This window comes from Ambystoma mexicanum, chromosome 10 (assembly GCF_040938575.1).
Source record: "Ambystoma mexicanum isolate Mex_15411 chromosome 10, UKY_AmexF1_1, whole genome shotgun sequence".
Taxonomy (NCBI): Eukaryota; Metazoa; Chordata; class Amphibia; order Caudata; family Ambystomatidae; genus Ambystoma; species Ambystoma mexicanum.
This window is the reverse complement of record NC_090932.1, coordinates 766,130,549-766,157,993: the sequence shown is the minus strand read 5'-3', so window position 1 is coordinate 766,157,993 and position 27,445 is coordinate 766,130,549.

Genomic DNA, 27,445 nt, shown 5'->3' with positions numbered 1-27,445 from the left:
CACCGTTCACTCAGGGTTAGCAAGAAGGGAAAGGAGAGGATTTAAAGGAAGCAATGGCACTCCCGTCCAGCATGCAGCATTACTGAGTAAACTACATGAAATGTTACTGCTCCCAGTAAAGTTAGCATTAATAAAATGCAATGCCCATACTGGAGGGCAAAACGTTATCTCACTAAGAAACGAAAGAGCAGACAGAGCAGAAAAAGAAGCAGCATATCTGCCAGAGGGGTCACATGTGCTGTTCCTTGCCAAAAAAGATAAGATACCTCTAATACCAGTATTAAAATTGAGCAAAGAAAAATATGCATTGCCATAAAACTTTAGTGCATCCCCAATATTAGAGATAATTGATTTGCAGGCAGAAGCTTCAGATGCTGAAAAACAATTATGGAAGAGTCGAGGAGGATGTTCTTTGTCCCCAACTGACTTGGTCTAGTGACATGATAGCACAGGAAATGTTGTTACAATGAAAAAACAGTTACAATTGGAATTGTAACAGCTTCAGTACCCTACCCATGTTTCGAAAGAGAATGTGGCTCCAGGGATAAGTGAAGACTGGTTTGTGCCAAATCAGTATGAGTATGTCACAGAATTTGGAATAACTGCATGACCTGCCAGAAATGTCTGCCAGGTCACATATTGAGAGTTCTACTGGAAACATTACGGCAACCAGAAGGGCGCCTTCTGCCACCTGCATATCGACTTTATTGATATGCAAGAGAGATGTACTTCTTACAAGTACCTGCCTGGAGTTCTGTGCCCATTCTCACATTGGCTTGAGGCAGGTCCCTGTGCCCATAATGATGCCCGATCTGCGGCTACATTTCTTGTGAGGGAGATGGGGGATTCCAGATGAAATTTGTTCTGATAATGGGCAGCACTTTGCTAATGATTTAATAAAGGAGATGCATCTCGCAGCTATTACGGCAGATAGAAACATATTCAGTTCCTATGAACCAAGGGCAGTCCTCCAGCCACTGGTGAGTCAGACTGCTTGTAGCACTGATAATTTTTCAATTGTTTTGGTACAAGCTCCTGAAGCCATCCCATTCCCTGGTAACACTAGTCCACAAACAGGGAACTCTTACTTTACACCTTCTCGCATAACAGCCGTATCTTGTGACATATGTGAGGATGGTGACACACAGGGTGCATCTAAGTTGAATACGATTTGAGATATTACAGCTGAGGGAGGGGGGACATTAACCTCTGTAAGGAACCTATCATAGCTCCAGGAAATATAATTCCTGTCATGGAGGGGGTGGGGACAGTGCTGCCTTTGGGAAGAGGTAGGAATATACCAGTCCACAACTTGTTGTGTATGCTACTAAACTCGAGATCTCCAGTGAAACACGCTATTGAGGTAGCCACTTATATTGAAGAAAATAACATTGATTTGTGTGCTATTACAGAAACTTGGGGTCACATGGCAGCCAGCCCCTACCTTTACCTAGCCATACCGGAAGGTTATGGAATGATACAACAAAATAGGGAGGATGGTAGAGGGGGGTCGCACTGATTTTTAAATCTTCACTTACCATCTGGGAAATCAGCGGACAAATCATGGATGGGGTAGAGTCTTTAAATGTGAAAATTGGCTTTAATGCTGAATCGACCATGAATGTACTTTTAATTTATAGACCTCCATCTTTGACAGATGATTTTATTACCGCACTGTCTAATCACCTGCTCTCCCTCTTGAAACCCGATACTAGTTTATTACTATTGGGTGATTTTAATTATTGGTTGGGGCACAAGTTAGATACTCTTGCCTCTGAACTGGAGTTGGCTTTATCAAACATGGCCTTAGAGCAAAAGATCTGCATGCCAACCCACTGCCTTGGGCATACCTTGGATTGGGCCTCTACCCTCAATATGATTTCTAAGGACTTTCAAGTATCGCCCTGTCCATGGTCAGATCATTACTTTGTACTCTTTACTATACAGGCAGACTTCCTGAGGAAAATTAAGGGTGGGAAATCTCAAGGGATCTTAGGAAGAAAGCAATAGGTTGCTCACACAGGAGTGAATTGAACCCCTGGTGTGTCCTATGAGTAGTTTTTTCTCTCAAAAATCTTCTGAGGAGATGTAGAAATCTCTTATATCAAATATGGATAATATCGCAAATTCTGCTAGCTTCACTTAAAAGGGGAAAGGTTAAGGAAGGAAAAAAATGGTTGTCTCCGGAGTTGAAATAACAAAAATCCTCCACTCTGAAACTGTTCTATATGTGGAAATCTAACCCGAGTCCAGGAGCATTGGACCCTACAAAGGAGCTGCCAAAACATACAGATGACCAATCATTGACGCAAAGAAAAACTCCTTGAATGCCAGAATACAGAACGCACAATCTGACGTTAGAGAGCTCTTTAATACTTTGAAGGAACAAGAAACTACAACCTCCCCTGATGCTGGTCTGCTAGTAAAGGATGAGGCATGGTGTTTGGAAATTCAGGAAGCCATGCAGGGCAAGATGAATTACATTAGGTCAGACATAACTCGTAAAAAAGAAAACAAACTCATGGCCACAGGCGAGGTTATGATGAAGGCTCATGATAAATGCTGATCTATTCCTCAATTTAATTTCTCTACTATAACGGTCGCTGAGCTGTCAGTAGTAGTGGAACACCTGGATAAAAATAAACTATCTATGCTGATGCTGCTTGATTTGTCAGCCGCCTTCGACCTGGTGGACTATTCAATGTTGGTCACCCGGTTTTCTGGAACACATGGTGTAGCAATACTAGATAATTTGAAGTTACGTAGCTTCTGATGATATGAAGTTTGCCTTTGTTTGAAGAAATAGGTATGTCTCCCTGAAGTCTCTAAAGAGGCCAATGATTGGACTCACAGAGACCGGAGGGCGGCAACCACGGGAAACCCTCAGGGGAAGAAAACCCATCGTAGAGATGCCTTTGTGGTGTCCAATGATTATCAGCGGAGATGAAGGTAAGATGAATCCCTTTTGTAGGTAATACGCAGCGGCTGCAACAGCAAAAAGAAGGGAGCCGAAATCCTTCCATGAGAAATCAGCAGCTGCAGCGACAGCAACAAGGTGAAGGAGAAGGACTCCTTCCGTAATGATTTCCGCAAAGAAGCAAGCAGAAAAGTAGAAAGAGCAAGACAGGAGCAGAACAGCACCGGAGTACCGATGAGTAAAGAAGCAGGGAGAGCTACGGGTAGCGCCAAGGAAAGAAAGGATGAAAGGATGAAAGGATGATATAACTGAGAAGGCTAGGTAAGAAGAGACAGAAAATTCAGGAGTGTAGCGTATTAGCAAGCAAGTAGCAAGTAGCGACGCACCTACCTGAAGTTCAGAAGGAACTAAGTAGATTCGGGTAGGTGGCAGTCGCCATCTTGAAAAGAACTAGATTGCTGTGCTGGAGTTGGAAGAACGGAACAAAAAAGGCGCCATCTTGGTTTCTTCTGAGTGTAAGTGGGGTGATGCTTTTTCCAATGCATCCATAAAGATCTCCTTGTGGTTGTGACACATGGATGAAGCTGAGCTGAATAGGATTCATGCCCTCATTGAGAGTTGGATGGTGTGGAACAATCTGGCACTGAACAGAGAAAAGATACCCATACGATGTTATCAAAGCTTGAACCATCCTTTCAAATAGGTGAAGCTAAGATAACACCTCAAACGAAGGTAAAAACTTTAGGCATTATATTCGATCAACAACTCAACATGAAGGCACATGTTGGGAGTCTTGTGTTAGCGTCAGTCTATTACAGCAAACTCCTAGTGCACCTCAGACCTTTTATCACTCAAACCAATACTGAAACAATCACAAGAGCAATAGTTGCGTCTAAAATAGAATACTGTTTTAGCCTGCTTGCTGGGTTCAGTAAAACAGATTGTAACAGGATGCAGGTGGCTCAAAATGGGGCAGTGCGTGTGGTCATGGGATTAGCCCAAAAAGACCATGTTTCTGCCACAAGACGAGCACTGGACTGGCTCCTGGTTGAGGCCAGGCTATTTTTATGCCTATTAGTTATTTCATTCAAATGCAGACAGGGCTTAATGCCCCTCTATTTGCAAGATCTGCTCACCGAGAAAGTGCACAGGAGAACTCTCAGATCCAATTACCAGGAACATTGATGCTTCCCGAATGCAGGACTGTGAAGGCTGAAAAGGGAGATTTTTATATTGCAGCTCCAAAGGCTTGGAACAATTTGAATTTGGATCTTAGATGTAAGTAATCCTTAGATCTTTTTAAGAAGAAGTTGAGAACGATGATGTTCATCTGAATCAGCACCTCGGTATCTATTGGCTCAGGAGGCTAATTTAATAGGTCTGGGCTATTGTCATGTCTTTTTGTTGTTTGTGCCATGATGCCTATGGGGCCATGGCTTGCGCATTACAAATATTTTAAAGTAAAGACAAGATAACAACACTGCTGTGGCTAAAGCATAAACTATGCACGGTTTTCCTTCCTCAAGCCAATGGTTTGGTAGAAAAGATGAATGGACTGCTGAAGCTGCAATTGGCTATGCTTACGCAGACACTTGATAAATCATGGGTGCACTGCTTTCCTCTTGCTTTGTTTGCGCTTTAGAAATACGCCTGGAGGAGATAACCACCTGACTCCTTATGAGATTGTGGGAGGGTGTAGAATTCATGCGCCTATTCCGCCGTTGCGTACAATCTCTGACACACACTATTGTTCTTCTATTCTGGGTGGGGGATGTGATACATGTCTCAAAGAGCTTAACAAATCCCTTCAATACATATCCTTGCAGAGGAGGCCTAAAAACCAATCTGGACAATCAGATGACATAAACTGACACTTTCCACAAGTAGCACTTCACTAATCCGGAGACAAGGTCCTCATACAGAACCATGTCAGAAAATGGAGAGAGGAGCACTTGACTGGCCCACACACTGTCATCTATTCAACACCAACTTCCGTCAAGCTTGAGGGTCGGCAAGGATGGGTCCATATTAACGATGTTCGCAAAAACAAGAGCAGCATCTCCCAAAGCAAACCATGATGGGTACTATCTCTGAACTTTCTTACATTTTTTTACAGCCATTAGAATTTTAAAAAAAGAGCAAAAGGGTGTTCAAGAAGTTTATAATGGAAAATGTGTAGCAAAGAAAAATAAATGTTCAGTTTTCTGGAGCATAATAATGCTAACATGTTTTAGTATAGCATTAATACTTTTGTTTTATTTGATTTTTAAAGAAAGATGGTAAAATGAAACATGATGAATGGGGAGGGCTTCCACCATGGCACTGAAGAGGAGCATAATTAATTAACTGAAAATGTGTGGTATGATGAACTGATGTGTGTGTGAAGAGAGAGAGTAAAGGGGACATGCTAAGTCTGCTCTCTCATTCCACACGTTGTAGGAGGTGTCCAAGCTTTTCTTACCCCAAGCTATGGCCTATGAGGAGATGAGATGCCTAATGCACTTGTCCCTTTGCAAAGCTAGAAGTGTATTTGAAGGGAAAAAGGTAATAGTTCAATGACTGGATGAAGGGGAGCATGTATATGAAGAAAATGGTGTGCAATTAATAAAAATTATGAAAAATGAGGAAACGTGGTGTAAGGTAATAGAATATGTGGGGTATTACAAATAAGAGACCATAAAAGATTACAGTGCACAACTAAAGAAGGGCAAAGCGTCCCCTGGTGTCATAAAAGGCCACTGATGAGAATAGAGGAAGCAGTATGGTATGGGGAAACACGGGAGGGTGAATAATGCAGTGTCGTGCAGAAGAATTGTTGGGTTTTGAACAAAACGTGGCTGCCAAGGTGAATGGTAGCAGCCAAACAACTTGGGGAAAATATGTGCATACCTTACCCTGGCTTCATGAAAAACATCAACCAGTTAACATAAAGAGCTTTACATGATTCCCTTTGTGTTTCAGGGCAAGTGGGTCAATTTTCCTGGTGACTAATTCAGTTGTGCCAAGATGGTGAAAAATGCAGCGCTGACGTGGGGAACAACAGTGGCGATGGATATCTGGTGGGTCTGCAGATCCAAAGCATATGCCCAGCTTCCATCTGATTGGAGTGGAGTGTGAGCTCTTGTCACCTTGCACAGCCCTGCACTAGTCATGCCTTAAAATAGCACTGCCATGAAGATTGCACTGCAGGGAAAAATGGCATGGCATCATGAGCACCAAATGATGAGGAGAACGAAACAGGAAAGTAATTATTTTTCTAAAAAGAGTGCATTGAACTTGCCCGCTATTCTGGATGAGTATTGTTTGTTCTCTGCAGCTGCTACCTTCTTCACTTCATTGTTGCTTCCAGGAGTACAGGCTGCAGAAAATTTGAAATGGCTGCAGCTGACTTGGTATGATTTACTGCAGCTGGCAAATTCAACAGCAGAAGGTTTGAACGCAAGTAAAGTGGAGATGAGGGCTTTGCGCTCGGTGGCCCTTCAAAATCGTTTTGCGCTAGTCCTCCTAACAGCCATCGAAGGAGGTGTTTGTTCCAAGCTTGGGACATTGCTGTATGGCCATACCTGAGGGTAATGCCTCAAATGGAACATTACATGCATGCATGCAAGAGATACAGACATTCCAGGGAAAGATGACAAGCAAGGTTAATGGAGTGCAAAAAAAATACTGGCTGGACAGCCTCTTCAGATGGGTACTCACCTGGCTTTCTGGGTTATTTGTAGTGACTGTACCCATGTTGATTCTCATTCTCATCACCTTCAGCATTATTAAGCACATTCTTAAAGTATATTTAACAAGCAAAAAGGACAATTGATGTTACCCTTGAGCGTTGACAAAAGAGTTTTTGAAATGAAGAGTAGGAACAAAATAATGGGGAGAAAAGAAGAGGAGGATCCTTATGGATGGGGTTTTACACAGCCTGCTGATGTAGAAAATTATAAATAAATAGTTCTGAATTCTATGTCTCAAGAATGGGACACGGTGTGTATGGGTGGGGGAAGATTTGAATGGTTGGTTGGAGACTAGGGGAGACATGACATGATTGGAAAAAATGTGGATGGAAAAGGATGAGGTTGCTAAAAAGGAATAGGAGACCCAAAATAATTTAGTTATTAATTAATTCATAAAATGGGGGAATAATGCAATAAAGATGCAAGTTGAACGTGGTATAAAGAAACACACTTATCAGCTGTGAGAGTAGCACAGTAAAAGTGGAGGGGGCTCATTTTCCACTCCTGTAATCAAACTCTTTTTAAAGTCTCTCAGAATCGTCAGGCTCTGTCATAATTATGTTCTGCTATGTGAGTGGCCTAACAATTTTATTGGCCTACCCAACAGTCAGACACTCTTACTGAGTACACACACCCTCTCTTCATTGGATGATTTTAATGTCCATATTTGGGGATTGGTTGATTATTGTGCATCCAATTTGGTCGTTGGAGAATTGGTTGCAAGTTTATTTGCTCATTTTGCTGCATATATGTCTGGGGGATGGGTATAGGGGTATAATTAATGTAGAGGGATTAATGGGGTGGCTGTGGATGGTCTCCCCCTGCATATTTTTGTGACAAAATGTAGCTGTAAAAAAGAAATTGTGAAAAATTCTTCAACAACCAGAACGATTCACAGTAATCAACCCAAACCCATATTTGTGGTTGGAAAAAGGTGGTGGAAAAAAACACTGCTACTACTTTTGACAGCAAAATCCTTTTACTTTTGTAATTTTTGATTGCAATATTCCAACTCAATAAAACCAAGATTATCATATCATGTAAGGTGCTTATGCATCAAGTAAGTTGTGTTGTTTCAAAGTGCCCACAGGAGAACCGGGAGGGAACATGGCAGTGAAAGTCAAATATAATATCAATGAAGAGAAGGAAGACGCGGTCCTACTATTCATTGTGAGCATTCAGAATGTGCAAGTGCAGAGAGAGAGAAGTGATGCGGGAGGGGGGTAGGTGCTAGGGGTTCCACAGAGGTAAGTGCTAGGGAGTACGTTTGCATGTAGCTGTTAAGTGCCTGGCAGTTAAGTGCCAGGCAGAGACCACTTGGTAAGATTGGTCAACTGCCAGTACAATTAGTGCAGGCTCATGAAACAGGCCAGTGGGTGCCAAAAGACAAGTGCTGGGAGTGAGCAGAAGCTGAAGGTGATTGGGTGGAAGGACCGAGAAGGACACATAAATGCCCTGGACATCAATCTCAGCGACTGAGGGGTTTAGCAAGTGAGGGAGATGGGCAAGTAGGTGGTGAAAATGTACGTCGTGAGGAGCCTCTGCAAATTGTGGAGATCCTACACAAGACAGAGAGGATGGGGAGGTAGTTCCAGAGGAAGGAGCCAGCCGAGGAAAGAGATCGGCCACCAGCTAGCTGTTTAGAGAAGTGCTTGACACACAAAGAGTTGGCGCTGGAGGAGCGTAAACATCCAGAGGGATAGTATTTTGTGAGAGCCAGTTGTAGATAGCGTGGTCACCCTCCCCAGAAAGTCTTATGGATGATGCATAGGGATTTGAATTTGATCCTTGCAGTAACCAGGAACCAGTGGAAAGATTTTAGGGCTGGAGAGATGCAGTCCCTGGGCTTGAGGCCAAGGATAAGTCTTGCAACCCAATTCTGGATAGGCTGGAGGGGACGTAGAGAGGAAGAGGGTAGATTAAGGCAAATACTGTTGCAGTAGTCCAGCATAGAGAGTACCAGAGCTCTAGAGAGATTGGTCCTCATTACAGGTTTGCCGGTCTGGGATCTACAGTACTGGTAAGCTTGCCGGTACTGTAGTTCCCGGACCGACAAACTATAAGTTGTGCTTGCGGTAGCCTTTCTGCCCGCCAGGTCGGTCCTGGTGGGCAGAGCGGCACCCGTGAGCACAGCATGTCGGATGCACCAGCACCGTTCATAACGGTGCCGGTGTATCCGGCTTCGCCATTCCAATTGAGACCTATGGGGCTCAATGGGAATGGAGAAGAATTATTCATGGCGCCTAGGAATGAGCAAATACCAGGTCCGGCAAGGCCGTAATGACCTGGTAATTGCCCATTTCTGGACACCGGAAAACACAAAATACCGGCGGCAAGCATGCCTGTATAGCCTCGTAATGTGCCCCATTGAGCTTCTGGGGGAAAGTGATGAAAGGAAGAATTCCTTATAGGAGGTTAGATAGTCTTGCAGGATTGAGGAAGTCAGGAGAGGATCAGAGGGAAGTTTGAAGAAAAGATGTGTGTCATCTGCAAAAATCTGGAAGTAAGGGGAGGAAGTGGAATTTAAGTGTGCAGTGGGGCAAGATAGATGCTAAAGACCCAGCAAGAAAGGTTGGAGCTCTGGGGAAATCCACAGGTGGAGATAGAGGTGGGAGAGGAGAAAGAGCCCAGGATAACCTGGGAGGGACGGTCAATGAGGAAGGAGGTCAGCCAGTCCAGTACCTGCTCCAAGATACCACGGGTATCGTGGAGCCATTTCATGAGGATGGGGTGGTTGAATATATAGAATGCAGAGGAGAGATCAAGTAGAATGAGAACAGCAGGAGAGTTTGAGTCAAGAGATGCAAGCAGTTCTTCACGGGTGTACAGGAGAGCAGTTTCCGTGCCTCTGGATGCTCGGAATCCAGATTGATTGTTGTGCAGGCAACCAACAAGCAGAGTGCGCAGGGTCAATTGGGGGAAGACTATCTTCTCCAAGAGTTTCCCTAGGAAGGAGGTGATAGAAATGGGGTGTTAGTTAGTCAGACACGAGGGGTCATGGAAGGTTTTTTCAGGTGGTCGCACACAAGAGAGCGCTTGAGGGAAGAGGGGAAAGACCCAATAGAAAGATAGGGATTGCAGAAATCAGCAAGTGCATAGGCAAGAGAGCTGATATTGTCCTTGACAGTTCTGAAAGAACAGAGGGACACCTGTTTGGGGGAGATCTTCATAGAGCGGACAACTCTAGTGACCTCATCAGATGTGATAGGAGCACAAGGCAGAGGGAGTATGAGAGGCCATAGGTGGGAGGAGTGTGGGGGGTATGATGGGAATGAAGAGGGAGTGCTTAGGATGCCCTGGGTTTTTGCAAATAAGTGTGTGGCCAATGCATTGCAGAGGGCCTGAGAGGGAAGAGTTAAGGTGGAGACTGCAGAAGGGCTGACTAGTTTCTTGCATATTTTGAAGAGTTCAGCTGTGTTGTTAGATGCACCAGAGACACGAGAACCGATGTGGGCTCTTTTCTTGGAACGAATGGAGAGTCTGTATTGTCTTTGGAGAAGGCGACAGGCCAGATTGTTGGAGGGTGAGCCTGAAGTCTGCCACTTCCATTCAGCAGTTCTGCACTTTTGTTTCAAGGCTGCAAGTTCAGAATCGTATCAGGTGTTACGCTTGGTGGCATGTTTCAGGTGGATCTTCATGACCGGGACAATAATGTTGACAGTCTTAGTGATGGCAAGATGGAGGTTGCTGACAGCGGAGTCTGTGATAGAGTCGGCAGTGGGGGAAAGGGCACAATGAAGGTGGATGAAAATCCAGCAGCTGACACTCGTTTCATCAGATGGATGTCCATGAATGAGGTTGGACTCAGGTGAGAGGAGAAGAGGGAGTGGTCTGACGAGGAGAGTGGGGTGGTGAGTGCAGTCGGGAGCAAAAGATCTGTGTAGATCAAGGCATTAAAAGTGTGTCGAGCTGAGTGGGTAGGACCAGAGGGGAGAATGGATAGGGAGAGCAAGGTGCATAGGTCACGGAAGAGAGTGGACGCTGTGATTGAGGAGTCAAGGTGGATATTGAAGTCACCCAGGAGAAGGAGTTTAGAGGTAGATATAAGGAGAGAGGAGGTGAAATCAGCCCATTACAGGAGGAACAGTGATAGAACCAGGTTATCTGTAGATGTGGCAATGGTCAGGGAGGAAGTGGGAGAGATCACCAGCTTGAAGAACAGGCGCTAAAAGGAGGAGTATGGCTGGGTGGGTATGAGGGAAGAAGGGACCCACTCAGGGAACAAGAGGGGCAGCCCCACCACCAGCAAAATTAGGGTGAGGGTTGGAGATGATGTTGTAGCCATTGGGGAGGAGGGTGTCAAAAGCAGTGACTGAGCTCGCATTGAACCATGTCTCGGTAAGAGTGAGGATATTGAGGTCAAGGTCTTCAAAGAGGAGGCAGATGTCAGCAGATTGTTAGATGGCAGAGCGAGCATTAAGCATGGCTAGATGCAGCAGGTCACTCCCTTTGAAGGTTGTCCGGTGAAGGGCACAGGGGCGTGGTACACCCGTCGGAAGAGGGGGGGCAGAGAGAGAGAGAGGAAGAGGGAGTAGCAGGTATAGGAAGGAAGTTTATGAGGGATGGCTAGTGCCAGGCGAAGATTAGGGGATTGGGTTGAGGACCCTGAGCCATTATAGTGCCTTTGCAATAGATATTAATGACACACCTGGGTGATGAGAAGCCTGCCAAGAATGCATCCCATCTAGTGCCACCATTAATGAGTGAAGATGTGAGAGGAGAGAGAGTAGAGATAAGTTGAGGAGTCCAAAGAATTGGAGAGGGGACAGGAAAGAGGATATCAGTGACAATCTGACTGGAACGTAGGGGACTGCAATTGGTAGAACGGGGTTAGTGGTCAGGAAGTTTTTTTTTACTTTTTCCTACCAGACTTTGGGAGAGAGGGAGGATAGGTGATAGTATAGCAGTTGTAGTAGATAGGGGAGATGATGAGTGTCATAGGGGTGGCACCGAGATGAAGATGCAAGATGGAGGAGGGACTACACAGCACAAAAGCAAACTTACCAGGCAGAATAGTAGCCAAACAAAGTGAGGAAACAGATGCAGTAGAGACAAGTGAGTACCAAAAAGGGGTGTGAAGAGTTGTTAAACACACACCAGGATTCAAATTAACCATAAAGCACAGAAATGCAATGCAAAATGCGGGTGAAGAGTTGTTAAAAACACACCAGGATTTCCATGTACAATAAAGCTGAGAAATGCAATGCAAAAAGGGGATGAAGAGTTGTTAAAAACACACCAGGATTTCCATGTACAATAAAGCTGAGAAATGCAATGCAAAATGGGGATGAAGAGTTGTTAAAAACACACCAGGATAAAGCTCATAAGGCAGTAAGAAGAAGGGAAATCATAGGGCACAGAAAACAGAATGGCTAAGGCACACCTAGGTTAAATAGTTCTGTGAGTGAGTAAAAAAGGCATACAATGTCCAGGACATGAATCACATGTATTCTTGTTTGAAGAACAAAGCTCAAAGGGCACAAGTTTGTGGGGTATCTGGTGGCATGCTGGATAGCTGTTCCATGAGCCTGAGAGGTGGTGGAGCGTGAGGTGCTGCGCTGGAGAAAAGTGGTGACTCTGAGTCCTCCACGGCCCCGACAGGCTCAGACAGGGGTAATAGTAGGAGGCAATTGTCGGCAGGCCGGCTACACCTCCAGGCTTTCCTGATTGGCTTTCAGGTGCAGGGACAGCCAATCAGAGCAGCACTGGTGGAACGAGGCAAAAGATTACAATGCTGAAAATGGAGGTGGACATGATGGAATAAGTAAAAGAACAAAGAAAAAACAGCCCAGTTGGGCTTAAAGGATAACCTTAAATGCAGCACTACATCAGGATCAAAGGGCAAAATTAATACTGCAGCACCCAGGTCAAATTAGGTGCATTTTTGTGCCCCATATCAAAGCGCTTTTTTCATTTCGGATGTGAAGGGTCAGAGGATGTTTCAGCAGTCTCTGGTAGATCTTGGAGGTGCATGACTGCATCAGAGTTGGGGTGCAGTCATGTATGCATGTATTGTGCATGGGGGTGGGGTGTGATTGTAGAGATGAATGGAGTGCTGTGTGATTGTGTAGTGGGATGATAGGCAAAGTTGTAAGAGTAAGTGTCTGTACAGGTGTGAAGGGCTAAGGCTAGTGAGTAAGGGAGTGTTGGTGTTTTTGAATAAGTAAGGACATTATGATGTTTTGAGGGAAAAGGCTGGTGTTAGAATGTTGGTGTTTAGATGGGAACAGAAAGAGTGTGAATGATGCAATATAATGAGTATGAGTGAAATACATATTGTGGATTGGAAAACAATACTCTAGGCTAATATATAGTGAAAGTATGAAATAAAAAGGAAACCTCCTTCTTCACTCATTCGGGAGCACCACAGTAAATGATCCAAAAAACTGATTATAGTTTTTCTCAGTGCGTCATGATGTTTATTTGTTATATTTTAGTAGCCCATTGTGAGACATGTGTTTCGGCAAATGCTATGCCTTTTTCAATCAGGGCTAGTTATCATTAATTCAGCCATTAACATAAAAATAAATAAACAACACAATTAGATGTACCCAACACCAAATCATTACGTGTACATTGTAATTCATCATTGTAATGTCCAAAATATTCCCAGAATTGTTTATCACAGAAAATAGGGAGAGGTGATAAGGGTGGATATTTAAGGATTTGAAAAACACACACACATATATGTGCAAGGAAAAAAACATAAGGTTAAGTGTTAGTATGATTCTGAACTTATTTCTATGAACTTTTTTCATGTGTAGCTTTGTTTTTCAGAACGTGAAAAATATCTTACCCAATCACGGTTGTAATTCCAATATTTTGTTAACTGTTGTAGTATAGGTTAGTTGCACAAATGTTATGGGTTGAATCCCACCTAGGAAACAAAATAGTATTTTTCTAAAACATTTGTTTGTATGGCAAAGAGTCTGTGCCATGTTAGTTATGGTTCATAGTGATAATACCGAATACCAAAATCTCGAAAACCAAAATCTCGAAAACAAAAGGCCGAAAAAAAAAATATCGAATTTCTTTTTATGACGTTTTTTTTCGAAATGGGGGGTTCCCCCCAACCCCCCCTTTTTTTGTTTTTTTTTATTTTAACCATTTTTTTACTTACCTGACCCCAAAAACACATATAAATAAATTAATAAATAATTCGATATTTTTTTTTTCGAGATTTTGGTTTCGAGATTTTTGACATTCGGTATTATGTATTCGGCCTTTTGACTGACCACCATTAGTTATACTTGTTTCACAGTTCTTTGTATCCATGCCATTGTTCATTTGGTTGTCACTGTGCATTATTTTAGCAATTTTAGGTCTAATTGTTGGTGATTCTCTTGTTCTTGCTCATCCATGTTAATTGCCCCATTCCATTACAAGTTATACATTTCCCTGTACATGACTCCGCGTCAATGCACCTGAATTTGGTTTAGTGAACTCACTGCTTACCAAGCAGTTCACGCTTTTTAACATTTTCCAATTTGATAACTTAATAGTTGGAGTGCTTATTAACAGTGCGAGCTCCTTGCCATGTAGTGAAAGTACATTGTTACAATTCGAGATAAAATGTAGGAATAGATAAGTATACTATATTGATGTGCATACTGTGTAGGATGTGAAGAGTGTCCTTTTTCGGTAGCAGTCTTCTGCAATCTTCTTCTTTCCTGTAATTGTAAAAGAAGGTTAGTGGGTATATGTGGTAATGGTAAAGTACTTTTAGTAAGCAAAGTTGTTATTTATGAAAAGGAGGAGTTGTTGGGAAAAAGAGTTAACGAAGTTGTGCTATGGGTGGTGTACCAAAATGTGTGAACTAAGCTGTTAGAACAATTGGAGTATGAGTAGTGCTGTTTGGCACAGTAGAAGGAACATGGCAAAAATGGGTTTGAGAAAAAGTTGCATATCTAGGTTATTTTTGTGTTGCTGATTTTGATAAAGGAAGTGCTGTGTTTGTATTTGTAATGTGTTGCTGTGTTTTAAAAGAACAGGGAAACTGTTGCCTAGTGGTAACGCAATGGCGGATTGTTGCTGCAGCAGTGTTTGGAGTCTTATAGTAGAGGTTGGGAAAGAAGAGTACTTTATGTGTAAGGCGAAGTATTGTATATAGATATTTTGGCGGTATACACATATGTGTGACTAGGTGGAGAATGGTGGCACTTTAAGGGATGTAATGAGTGAGGTTGGAGAGTGTGACATTTATATGGAATGAAAAGTGGAAAATGAGGACCGTTTAAAATCATTTCTTTTTAGGAGCAGTTTCATTAGAGTTAAAAAATGCATATGTACATTTGTAGCAGCACTGTGTGTAACTTGTTTTGTGAAAGAAAAGAAAAGCAGATGGAAAAGATGTGTAGAAAATGTTTAAGTGGCACTTGGTGTATGGAAGTTTAATATGTTGGCAGTACATGCACAAATGCCAACATGATCCATTCCAATATGTAGGTGCTTATCAAGTGATGTTTATTTCTTTGCATTATAGTTTCATCAAAGCCTCTTTCTTTTATATTTTGAGAATTTGATGGGGGTGATTTCTGGGGGCAAGGAAGACAGGTACAAGAAGGACAGTGATGATCAACATTTCTAATATCATGATTTTTACCATAACTTTAAAGTTCCTTAGAGTCATTACTACGTTCATCAAATTTTGCAGACAAGATCATGATTTCATTACGTATAGTTGGGAACAGAGATTGTCTTTGTGATTCTTGGGATCTCCATAATGAAATCAGCATTTTGTTTCTTCAGATAAAGTGTGTGCTATAATACAGTAACCTAATCATACATAGACATACATACACAAATGCAATGGCTACAGCATGCACCATAGTAGTACAATAGTTTTAATCTGGTAATTTTGGATAGTAAAATAATGAGTGCTACCTTATTAGAGTTTTGAATAATGCTAGCCAAACAATTCAAAGCTTACTACACATTTGTGTTAGTACACAGATTACATATGAAGACCCACAATGCATACAAATCAGAGGCACATACAGGGAAACTAAAGTAAGATGAAAGAAACTTCACCAGAAAATGTCAATAACACTAAAGTTCATCGACATGTATACAAATTAATTGTGTGTTTGCGGCCTGCGTATTGCCCTGTCTATGTGCACCATGAGCTGAGATTAAACCCTAAGAAAGTACATTACAACTATACAACAAGGTTAGCGCCTAGATATATAGCATCTTTTGAATTTTCATATTTTGACTATCAGCAAACAAAAACATCTGGCCTAGATATGCCAGTGAACAAAAACAAGTGACCCAAATATGTGATGTCATCAGTGATGTCGTCAATGGCATTTGTGATGCCATTCGACGTCCTGGGTGTTAGCAGTGCACGGTGGTGGCGCGAGTTATTGTTGCTTAGCTTACCATAACTGGCGAATGTCTGGGTTCTTTCCGTTTTACTTGAACCATAAAGTCCCTTTAAGAACGTTTTTGTTCACTGAATCACCTGCAAATGTTAACTTGATCAAATTCGAGTATAGAAAAGTATTTGAATGCAGGATTTAGTTTTTAGGCTGTTTTCACATTTTGTTGGATGACATTAGCACAATGATCCAGCAAACAGAATGCAGAAATTAAAGACTGCATATGGTTTAGATGTTTGAGATGCCAGAAAATCAAATTCACTGTACTGTATTATGGAGAGCCTGAGCCTGGCATGGCAATGTTTATTAACTGTTCCCTTCCACGCGGTGACCTTGAAGGCGCAGGCCTTGATGAATAGTGCATTAGACGGCTGATCAGACGCCTTTCAGATTCTCATGCCTTCTCTTTGGCTTTGCTCTGAAACTTTGAAACAAGTTATGGATTCGGGTGACCTTTTTGCTCATTCATTTTCTGTTGGTTGGAATTTGCATTCTTTGTTGTGCTTGTTCAATCGTGGGTGGGTGACTGTACTTTTCCGATTTAGACCCCGAGCAAATGATGCTCTCAGATGAAAGGAAAGACGCAGCTATAAATAGATCAAAAGAGAATTCTGCTCCCCTTTTGCGGAGCGTGTCCTTCTCTTCAGACAGAATTATAAATGTGGTTCCAGTTTCGTCACGTGTTTCGGTTTAGCATTTCGATTTCATACCACACCGCTAGCTAAGGTACAGAAGAAGACATACACCAGAATGCTGAAATATGTGCCTTTCCCCGTCAATTAATAATGCCTTGTGCACGTTAGGTATCGTGGGAGCGTCTCATTGCTGCAGGCTTACATAGTAACATTTCGTCTTTCAAATAAACATTATCTTTTCAAAATACTCCCCAGAACACTGCTGCTGCCTACAAACCAATTAAATCCACCCTCTTCATTAAAAATACATGAACAATCTCCCACGTAGCATACGCCGATCTAGTGCACCCTCGCTCGCTCTCTCTCTCTCTCTCTCTCCCTCCTTCTTGTATTTCTCATATTCTCGTCCTGCTCATTCTTCTCCCTGTCACTCTCTCTGTCTCTCCTTCTAAGTGGGAGACAGTTGCATAGTCAGGTGCACATTTGCCGGTCAGGTGGACATTCAGAGGGGAGACATAGATATCTTAGGGGATATAGAACTTACTTTATTTATTTATTTATCTATTTATTTATTTGCAAAAGCAGAAAGAAAAGAACTTGATTTGTAGTAACACTATAACGTTTCTTCGTAACATTTTAAAATGTTTATTTCTAATGATTACCTGCTGTGTAAATTCTAGTCAAAGTAAGAATATTACACTTCTTTTACTGACCACATTCTCAAAACCACCCATATTCATGGAATCTATTTCTGACATGTGCAATAATGTGCTGTATATCATAAGGATATTGCAAGTCACAAAAGAGTTCTGTGGCCAAATAGAGGAATGAGGCTGAAGGTTGAGTTCATTTATAAGGTCATGGAACTCGAAGGTTAGTAGCAATATCTTTTTGTGTATGGTAGGGGGTATGTTATTCCTTATCATGCAGGCCTACACACGTCCATTCCCTTTACTACCTTGTCTCTTGCCTAACATAATGTAAGAGATATTCTATTTTTTGATCCATGTAGTCAATACAGAATCTGTTTGGATTTAAAAGCGCAAACATGCAACTCGTAATGTGTAGAAAAAAAATGTACAGGCAGTTTAATAAAGTGCATTGAAAAAAGCATTCATTTTGTGCTTTAAAAATAAGCAATAACTTGCAGATTCTTGCTTACATGAGTTAAACTCCAGCAGCGCACAAATTAAACATTCTAACATAAACATTTCCTTGTCAACAACTGGATGCAATGTGCTACAGAAAAAGACTCTGAGAGCAAGGAATTTGAAACAGTTTTCACTCCTTTAATTAAGTGCTGCAGTGACAGATGAAATTCTCTGAGCTTAATAACTGATTCATTTTCAGTTGTGATGTCATTTTCTTATAACAACTCAGCTGTGATGTCACAACTCGATTGTAATAAGAACATTATTTCCCGGCTTTTAAACAGCTATTGCAGACTGCCATGGATTATATAAGGATGTAATTCCAAGATGGGTAGTCTAGTGCAACTGCTATTGTTCACTTACAAAATACCGCTAGAGAAGGTGGAAGGCGACACATAGCACCATTGAGATTTAAATGAAAGTTCTTATAGGGAACATACGAATGACCACAGATCAGTGTTTTCATCGAGTGTGGGTTATAGGTTATACGGGTGTCCCAATGGAATTGCACTGATAACATATTCTGCTGTGCCTAAAACCCAAACCGCTGGGCGCATTTACAGGAAACGTGTGCCAGGAGTGGCAGACTGGTTCTGAAAGCGTTTTATTTTTAAATGGAAAAAATGTAAGTGAAAACATACATTATTTTGGTCCAATTTGGGGATTCACATCCTGATTTGGTGTCTGTGGACCTCTCTGGACCAGTCAAAGGGGTCATTGATCATCATAGATTAGAAGGAAGGGAGTGTATGTGTTAGTTAAGGCATTTGAGGAAAGTAAATGTATCTTGTACTCTACATCCTGTTTTATTAATTGTCAGTGCATGTACATTGAGAAAATCTAGCTGAAAAAATCCAGACACATAACATTCCAGTGAACATTTGCATGCTCCAACCTCAAGGGTAATGAGGAGTGGTCAGTATTGCGTGAAATATCTCTGCAAAAGGACCAAATGAAGATACAATTTAACAAAGCCTTGCAATAGTCTCCCACTTAAAATACTTTCAGAGCGTTTGAATGGCTGGTCTTGATGGGTTGGTAGATATTATCTGAATTGTGCAAAATATGTATCCTTTTGTTCACCGAATCCACAAATTGTAAAACCTTGCATGGACATGTTGGTATTGGGTTAAAAACAAACATTTGTCAAGCAGCCAAAGCCTTGTAGCCACTTATCCTTGACACTGTTAAGAATATTGCTGTAGTGTTGTAAACATTTTGTTGAGTGTTATGGGTATTGTTATCATTAACATAATAGTGCCAGCTTAAAATGGGCATGATACTTGTGTTTTCCTGGCTGGTATGATATAGTGCTTTTAGTGGTGTAAAGGTATCTGTAGAATTCTGGGTGCATAATTTGGGTGGTTGTTTGGTAAAACGATTTGAGCCTCTTGACAGTGCCATTGCCATGGACATATGGGTATGGGCATTGGTCTATAGACAAAACCCAGTTCCCAGGCCCATTTGTGCCTGGCACATAAGATGCATTGATTGTATGGCACTGGTCACAGGCAGCTCCCAGGTCCACTGTTCCCTGGCACTGATGGTTTGTTGATTGAAGTGTTGTTAAAATAATACATTTTAATTTTGAAAATTACACATTTCCACAAAATAAATTCAAAACAGATCAAACTACAAAACCACACTTCCCAGAGGTCAAAGATGGCTGCTGTTATTTGTACTAACGCATTTTGGAACATCACATTTTTAAATCAGTGTGCCTCCTCAACTGAGCCTCTTATGCTTTTCAAGAGATTGTTCTAATTCTATACTTATACGTTTCTTTATAATTCACTTAAGGAATAAGAAAACTGGCTATTCTAACAACATGTTGCTGAAAGAAGGACCGCATTTAGGAAAAGTCATTCTAAACATTGTGTGATCCAATTTGCAAACATTACAGTATTTGTTGCATGCAGAAAAAACAGTATTACCCCACCACATCTCCTTGCCCACATCCATGAACAGATTAATGCCACAAAGGCATGATTTTACTCGGCCGCCAAATATAATAGGAGCCCTAGACTGCAGCTATGTGGCCTTGGTGACCCCCCAGGGAGCAGAAGAGATGTAGTGTAACAAGAGGCAGAAGCATTCATTAAATGTACATGTGACCTGTGATGCAGAGCTCACCATCACACACTGCTGCCCTGCTTTCCTAGTTCCACCCACGACACCACGGTCCTGCAGATCAGCTCTCTGCCTGCCTCAGGAAAAGAACAAGGATGCTGGGTAGGTACACATGCCACCACACATTACAATAATTCATCACAAGTGAAATGCTATCTTTGGAAGGTACAATACAATGAAAAATAAATGCATACATTTTCAAAGCCCTGTGAATGCAGGACCTGCCCTCTCGCCCACACAATACAGTCACCAACCCACAGGACTAGTCCTTTTGACCATGTCATAGCAAGTAATCTATCTAAGTAAGTAACTAAACTAAAGGTACAACAATGCATAGGGAAAGGGGAACCATCCCTGCACAGGCAACATCACTGTTTATCATTGCACAAGGAGAACCCAACACTGCCGGAAAGTGATGGCATGTTCACTGCAAATCATGAAAGTCGTTCCCATAAACATGCACAATTACAAACACATGTCTCTTAGGCACACACATAACAGCAAAGCATAGGACTACCACATACAACATATACATTGCCAGTCCTGTAACTGTGTATGACTATTACAAGTGGTGGTTGAGAGATATGTGAAAGGGGAATCCCAAAGTGTTATTGCATATGTACCCCTGTAGTACATTATACATTGCCTTATTTCAGTGATACACAACCATGCTGTTCACCAATGTGCCCTAATGACATGATGATGGTGTTGAAAAACATGCATGAACAACTGCCACACATCTTTATTTTACGGTTCCTGGCACCTGTGTCCTTCCCCCTTGCAGGTGACTCTGGGGACCCACAGATCCTGTGGCTAATGACATTTGTGCACAATTAGGCACACGACAGGAAGTGGCATAGAATGAAGGCATACATTGGGAGCCGGCTGTGCATCTATCGGACCTTCGTCATTCTGAACATACTTTTCCAGTGTCTCCAACTGACTGCAGGTTCCCTGATGTATAGCCTAGAGAAGGCGGGGAACTTCATTGTAGTCTGTACCATGATGCACACACAACATGTGCATCAGAGGAAATGGGCCTGTGCCCCCAGATGGAGACAAGCCAACACACATGCTGCTGAGGAAGGGCTGCCACACCGTCAGCATGATGAAGTCAGGGAGGACGGTCTGTGGTGGTTGTTGTAGGGCAATCCTTTCCATTCTCTCCTGGTGCTGCTTAATCTGCGAGAGCCTCTCCCAAATGGCATTGTGTGTGTTGGGGAAATGCGCTGTGAGTGACGTGCCAGCGTCTACCTTGAGAGCCAAAAGCCTCAGCACCATGTACATCATTTTCCTCTGCAGGGAATTCAGTGTCATATGGATGGTGCCAACACAGGGCACAGTGAGAAGATACGGGGGGAGGGCCTGGTCTGCAGAGGTGAGATGCTGGGCAGGGCAGAGGAGTCCATGGACATCTGGCTCATTGGAGCAGCTACATATGTAGTGGCAGTGGTGGCAGGATTGTTGTGTGTGTCCTGTGCAATGAGCTGCCCGACAGCCTCACTTATGTCTGTGGTTGGGTAGGTGGTTTGCACCAAAGAGCCTGTGCCAACAGTGGTGCTAGGTGGCTGGGTGGGAGGTGCTCCTGCAAGCTCTCCAATGATCAATGTTGGTGCCACAACTGTAGCAAGTGTTCTTGTGCACACAGAGGTGTCTTCAGCGGTGCCCTTGGACTGAGAGCTCCTAGAGGTGTTGTTGTGCCCAATTGCCTTCCTGGGGGCAGGAACAGTAGACGTTGCTGCATGTGCTGATGCCTTATTGCCACATTGAGGTGAAGTAGTTCTAGATTTACTTGGACCTTCTATAGCCTCCTGGCTTTCTTGTGTGCATGTTGGGGATTGATGATTGTTTTGAATTCTTAACTGTTGGCAATGTGAGGCAGGATAGCTCATGGGCAACACGTTTGTCTCGAAAGAAAAACAACACAGCGCAAAACAGGTTTGAACCCCGATCCCGTGCTTGAAAACCACTTGCTGGTATTAAGCGTGTTATAAGACAACAATTATAATATTGTCTACATTTCCTGGCCTGTGTTCTCATGGGTGTCACGGTTGTACAAGGTCATGTGTGACCATGTAGTGCTGGGCACATTTAGATTTTGAAATGTATGATCCCATCACCTGGGGGCTGACCGCCTACCTCTAATCAAACCAGCCTCTTGTTCCCAACGGATAACCCAAGTGCACTCCTGACGGACATATACTCCCTCTAAAATGTTCATACATATAAATGTAATATACATACATGCTTCAAGGCTCGGGCATACGTTTTCAAAATAAATTTCAATACTGCAAGGGGTTGCATGAAATTAATCTGTATTTTATATTCCAAGTGTAGTCACACCGACTTCATTAATGTTGAAATTAAATTGTATTTCCACCCAGCTTTTAAAAATGAAACATTTTACAGATCAAAAGAAAAGTATACATCACTTTTCCTCAACATAAACCATACTAATTGTCCAATTATGTTTTTGAATCAGTCAACTCAAAATTGACACCATTGCTGAGGCGTTTTCGGCTAAACAAAATCCGTTTTCAGGGCTTTGAGGTGTCTTTTCACAAAAATGATATCTACATAAACATGTTCATCTGTGTACCTACAGCAAATAACAAAGCATAGTGTTACCTCCTAGTGATTTTAACTAGTAACTGTTCAGTTCATATATGTTCACCAAGTTATACCATAGGATCTCATCTGACACTAACCTCAAAAGGTGCTGGTTGATTTTGAAATATATTAAACCTGTGAGATAAAGTATACTCAAGTTGTATTACCTACATATCCCTGTGAACAAGGTTTCACAGCCTAACATTAAACGTATTCAAATGAAATGGTAAGCATTCAAATAACACTCACCCCGTAGTAACTGGTGAAAGACCCACTGGGAAGTTCTTTGCAATCTGGGGCTAACCCAAAGCAGTCTTCTGCCTCTCTTTAATAGATTAGAAATAGAATAGGCCACATTAGGGTCAAAATAGTTTGAAGATCGAGGCTAGTATAAGAACGTGTAACGATACACATGTACATTTCCGAGTGGAGTAGCCGCGTGTTGGTATGCCACCTATTAAGGACATAAATCAACGGTTGTGGTTGTGGCCGTGTTTGTGTAATCCAGAAGGATCCTTTTGTTTCATTATGCATGCATCAGGTACTAGTGGTAGCATGTTAGAGACAGATCTATTGAGGCTCGAAATGCGGCCATCACTGCCTACTTCCTTGCAGTCCAGAAGGCTATAAAATTAAAAGATAATGTACATATTTTGTGGTTTGTTCACACATGGCATAAGACAGTCGACCGGGTGATGGGTCTGGTGTCTCACTCCTGTGTTTATGCTTGTCACGGCCATGGCAACCCTGCGCATGCACAGTGCACGCTCGTCAAAGGTGGTGGCCATCTTAGTGTGGGAATGTGTGCTCATTAAGCTACATAGCAGGTTGGTAGTATATAGTTACCGGGCAGAATACATTAGTTACATATTTCAATTTTGATGTGATATGATATGGTATTTATAATGTGCCTAAACACGTCTTTCAAGGTGCGACGCGGCACAGGACTGGGAACAGAGGGAAGACAGACAACGATTCAACTAGGCCAGGTATCATTCAGATCGCGCAAGTGCAGGGAAGGGGGAAGGGGAAAAGTGCTGGGTGGGAGGGGCGTGGGGACAGTGCAGTAGATGGGATAGATAGAATAAATAAAAACAATAAGAGAAGTATGGCCAGCTGGTGGGAATTGCAAGGAAAAGTGCAGACATCAGATGTCAGTGCTGATGGGGCACTGTATGGATACACAAAACAGTCCCCTAGTGCGGGGGTTGCCAGGGAGGCAGTGCATGTGTGTAACTGGTGGGGGAGGGGAACTGGGCCATCGATCAGAAGGTGGTCAGGTAACCAGTGCAGTTTCAGCCAGGAGTTCAGCAGGGGAGATGAGTAGAGAAAGCAGAAGCAAAAATAAAGGTTTTGAGATGCTTCCGAAATGGAGATGGCTCTCCTCAAGTTTCAGGGAGGAAGGAAGGCTGTTCCAGAGGGAGGCCCCAGCCGAAGAAAGAGATCTACCATCAACTTGTTGCTTGGAGAAGCAACTGACCCTGAGAGAGTTGGAGGCAGATGAGCGAAGAGCTCGAGAAGGAAGATATTTAGGAAGAGAGAGTTGAAGGCATTGAGACCCCTAGCCCCAGAAGGCCTTGTGGACAATGCAGAGGGTTTTGAACTTAATCCTTACAATCTCGCAGTCCTGTTCTGGATTAATTGCAGAGGGCGGAGAGTAGAAGCAGGCACATTTAGAAAGAGGCTGTTGCAATAGTCAAGCCTAGAGCGAACCAGAGCTCTGGAGACAGTGAGCTTCTGGGGGAAGAAGAGGAAAGGAAAAATACCTCTGATAGTGTGGCTTCTTAGAGATGTCAGAGATGTGAGGGGAGAAGGAGAGAGTGGAGTAGAAGATGACCCCAGGGTTTTTAGCCTTGCAGGTGGGAGCAGGAAGAGGGCCAAGAGAGATACACCTGCCTAAACTCATGAGGGGCACATGATAGCACGTTCTCCTGAAGGTTAAACAGAGTCCTGGTATCAAATCTATGTGTAATATTGCCCAATGGAGGATCCAGACTGGGGTACCAGCATTTGAGAATGCCCCCCATTTTACAGAGTTGTGGTCCCTTACACACTCTCCCGACAGTCTGTGTATCTAGGCTCCTATTCTGGTGCTCAGTCTGCAAATCCCCAAAAGGGCTAACTTACATCTTTGGGTTCTAGTAATGAAGCTTGTAACTGTGAACCCCCGCCCCCTCGCAAGGAGCATCTGCCTCTTGGGCTATCCCCCCGCTCACACTCTCAGAGATCTGTATCACGGTTTCAACTAAATATACTCAATTTTAGACAAAAACATTAGATCCCATTCGCTGCTCATCCCCCGTGGGGTTAAAGAATCCAGTATGTCTATCCACACAATATCTCTTAGGAGAAATGTCTTGTGCAGGTCCCAACCCCTGTTTCACACTGACACCTGTTCTAGTATCACACACTTTAGTTGTGCTATGTTATGTCTTGCTTCTATAAAGTGTCTGGCTACTGGTGATTTTTAGCTTCTCATACGTATATTTGACTTATGCTCTGTCCATCTCACTTTAGCTTTACGCATTGTCATCCCCACATAGTAAAGACCACCTGGGCATTTTAGGACATACCCCACATTCTTAAAATCGCAGGTACACGAGTGTCGTAGTTCTATCACTTTCCCAGAATATGGGTCTGTGATCTTATTCCCTCTAATAATATTGCTACAATGTTGACAATTATAACATGGTTGGGTCCCTTTGTGTTGCACTTTGGGTATTCTCTTGGAAGACAATTCCGCTCTCACTAAGGCCCGTCTACCTGTCATGGTGTGAGAGCAACATTTGGTGATATTCACTTTTCATAGAGGCCTTGCTGCTAACGATCTGTTACACTTGTGGTTTTTGGTACAGGGACAGCAGCATATGTTGGATTTGTACCATGCATTTAGCGGGCAGGGCTCTTTGGCTTACATGTGGTGTGGATACATGAGTGCAGTACATACTGCCAGCATAGGTTGGTGATGCGCTGGATGATTAATTGTCAGTTCATGATACTTGCTTTTGGATGTTTCTGATCTATGACCTACATGAAGGGCCTCCTCCTTCTCTGTGGTGGGTCTTTTTTGGGGGGTGACACCTCCCATGCCCCCTGATGTACAGTCCTGAGCTGTTTGATGTGTTGATTGTGCTTTGGCTGCCCAATGCTCCGCAGGGTCACTGTACATGTGCAGGTTCACAATCTATTGTGGCTGCTTTGAAATGGGCCTGTGGTCACTCGTGTACTCAACAAGGTCTTCCTTCCTGCTGGTTCTGATCTCTGCTGATCCGACACCCGCCAGGCCCGAAATGTTGAGTATGTGGCTCACTGTCTTCTCCCAGGTTGTGAGTTGCAGCGAGTCCACTGTCCCTCCTGCTGTGGCTGCTGTCTCTTAATGGTAGTTGGATATGAGGGTGCAGACTGGCTTTGAGGTCATTCCGCCTTTTCTGTGGTACTCACAGTCCTATGGAGCATTCCCAACAGCTGTCACCTGTCCCAGATCATACTCCAGATGGTGTTTTTGCACAAGTGGGATGCCTTCTGGTTTTGTGTCCCATAGACCTCCTCTGAATGGGCCACCACCTGCTCAGCAAGCACAGTGAGCTCTTTCTCTGTGAATTTGGGCTTGCAAAGCTGCATTTTGGGTATTAGCATACTTGATTGTGGCTCAATTGACCTTTTCCGAATTGACTGCATTTCTTTGTTCGAATGCTTTAGGAAATTCGGTCAATTTTCATTAAATATAGATGTGGGGTGGGGTAAGTGAGTAGGTTAAGGCAGAGGGAAGTGGGAGGGGATCTCCCCATAATTTTTAAACAAAAAAACAAAGAAGATTTAGTCGAATCGGAAAAGGTCAATTATTTTCAAACAAATAGACCTAAATCGCATTTTGGCCACCATGCCTTTCCCTTTGCCTCCTGCTATTTTTGGGATGCCATCCAGGGTCGGATGCCACTTCCAAAATTCTGACCGTGGGTGGACAGAGTTGTTAAAGATGGCTGCCATGGGACTTCCCATTCGCATCATGGCGGTTTTCCATTCGGTGGTAATTCTGTCAATTTAGGGCAGCAATGGTAATTCATCAGAAAAGTGGTAGAATTACAGCTGACATTAATTTTTTGGGCCTAATTCCACAAGAAAGCATTACCTTTACTGCCAAAGGCTGGTGTGTAAAACCGTCAACTCCTAATTTGGCAGTAATTCTGCCGAACACCGCAGCGGTAATGGTCATTTTTCGATGGAATTACTGCCAACCTTACTGCCCAACTTGCAATGAGGGCCAAATTGTACTCCGTGATCTGAACATTTTCTTTCAATTCAAGTGGCAATTACATCTTTTTTCCCTTCACTCATTTTACAAGCTCATTACAAAGACGCTTCAAAGGTCTCTTGTCTGTCATCTGAAAAGGATAAACTGTAAACAATCACTTCAAACACATTCAGGTTTAGAAGACCTGCAGGAATAGCAAATACATTAATACTTTTTAAAGTGCTCCTGGGACACACATGCCTTTTTCTGAAGCTAGTGAAACAATATTCCCAAATTATTTGACTTTTGCTAAGATCAAAATGGTCTTCTAGAGCCGAGCACAGATGCAATGTTTTTTAGGCATCCTCTACTTTATGAACTGTTTCCACATTCTGTATCTGTGACATATAACATGTGCGAAGACAATACTCACAAACTTTCTCAACTTCTCGAGGATTCATTTCTTTGTGTACATAGGATGTGTATGTCTAGCACAACAACTGAGTTGTCAATGTATCAGTCAAAGTACAAATATGATTGTTGAAAAACCTCCAAAACAGACTTTGCTTCATCTATCGCCAGAACTCTTCACTTTTTAAGACATGCGAGAGACAGGGATGGTGATTTGTGGTATATTCTGACAAAAAAAGGGAGTGTGCT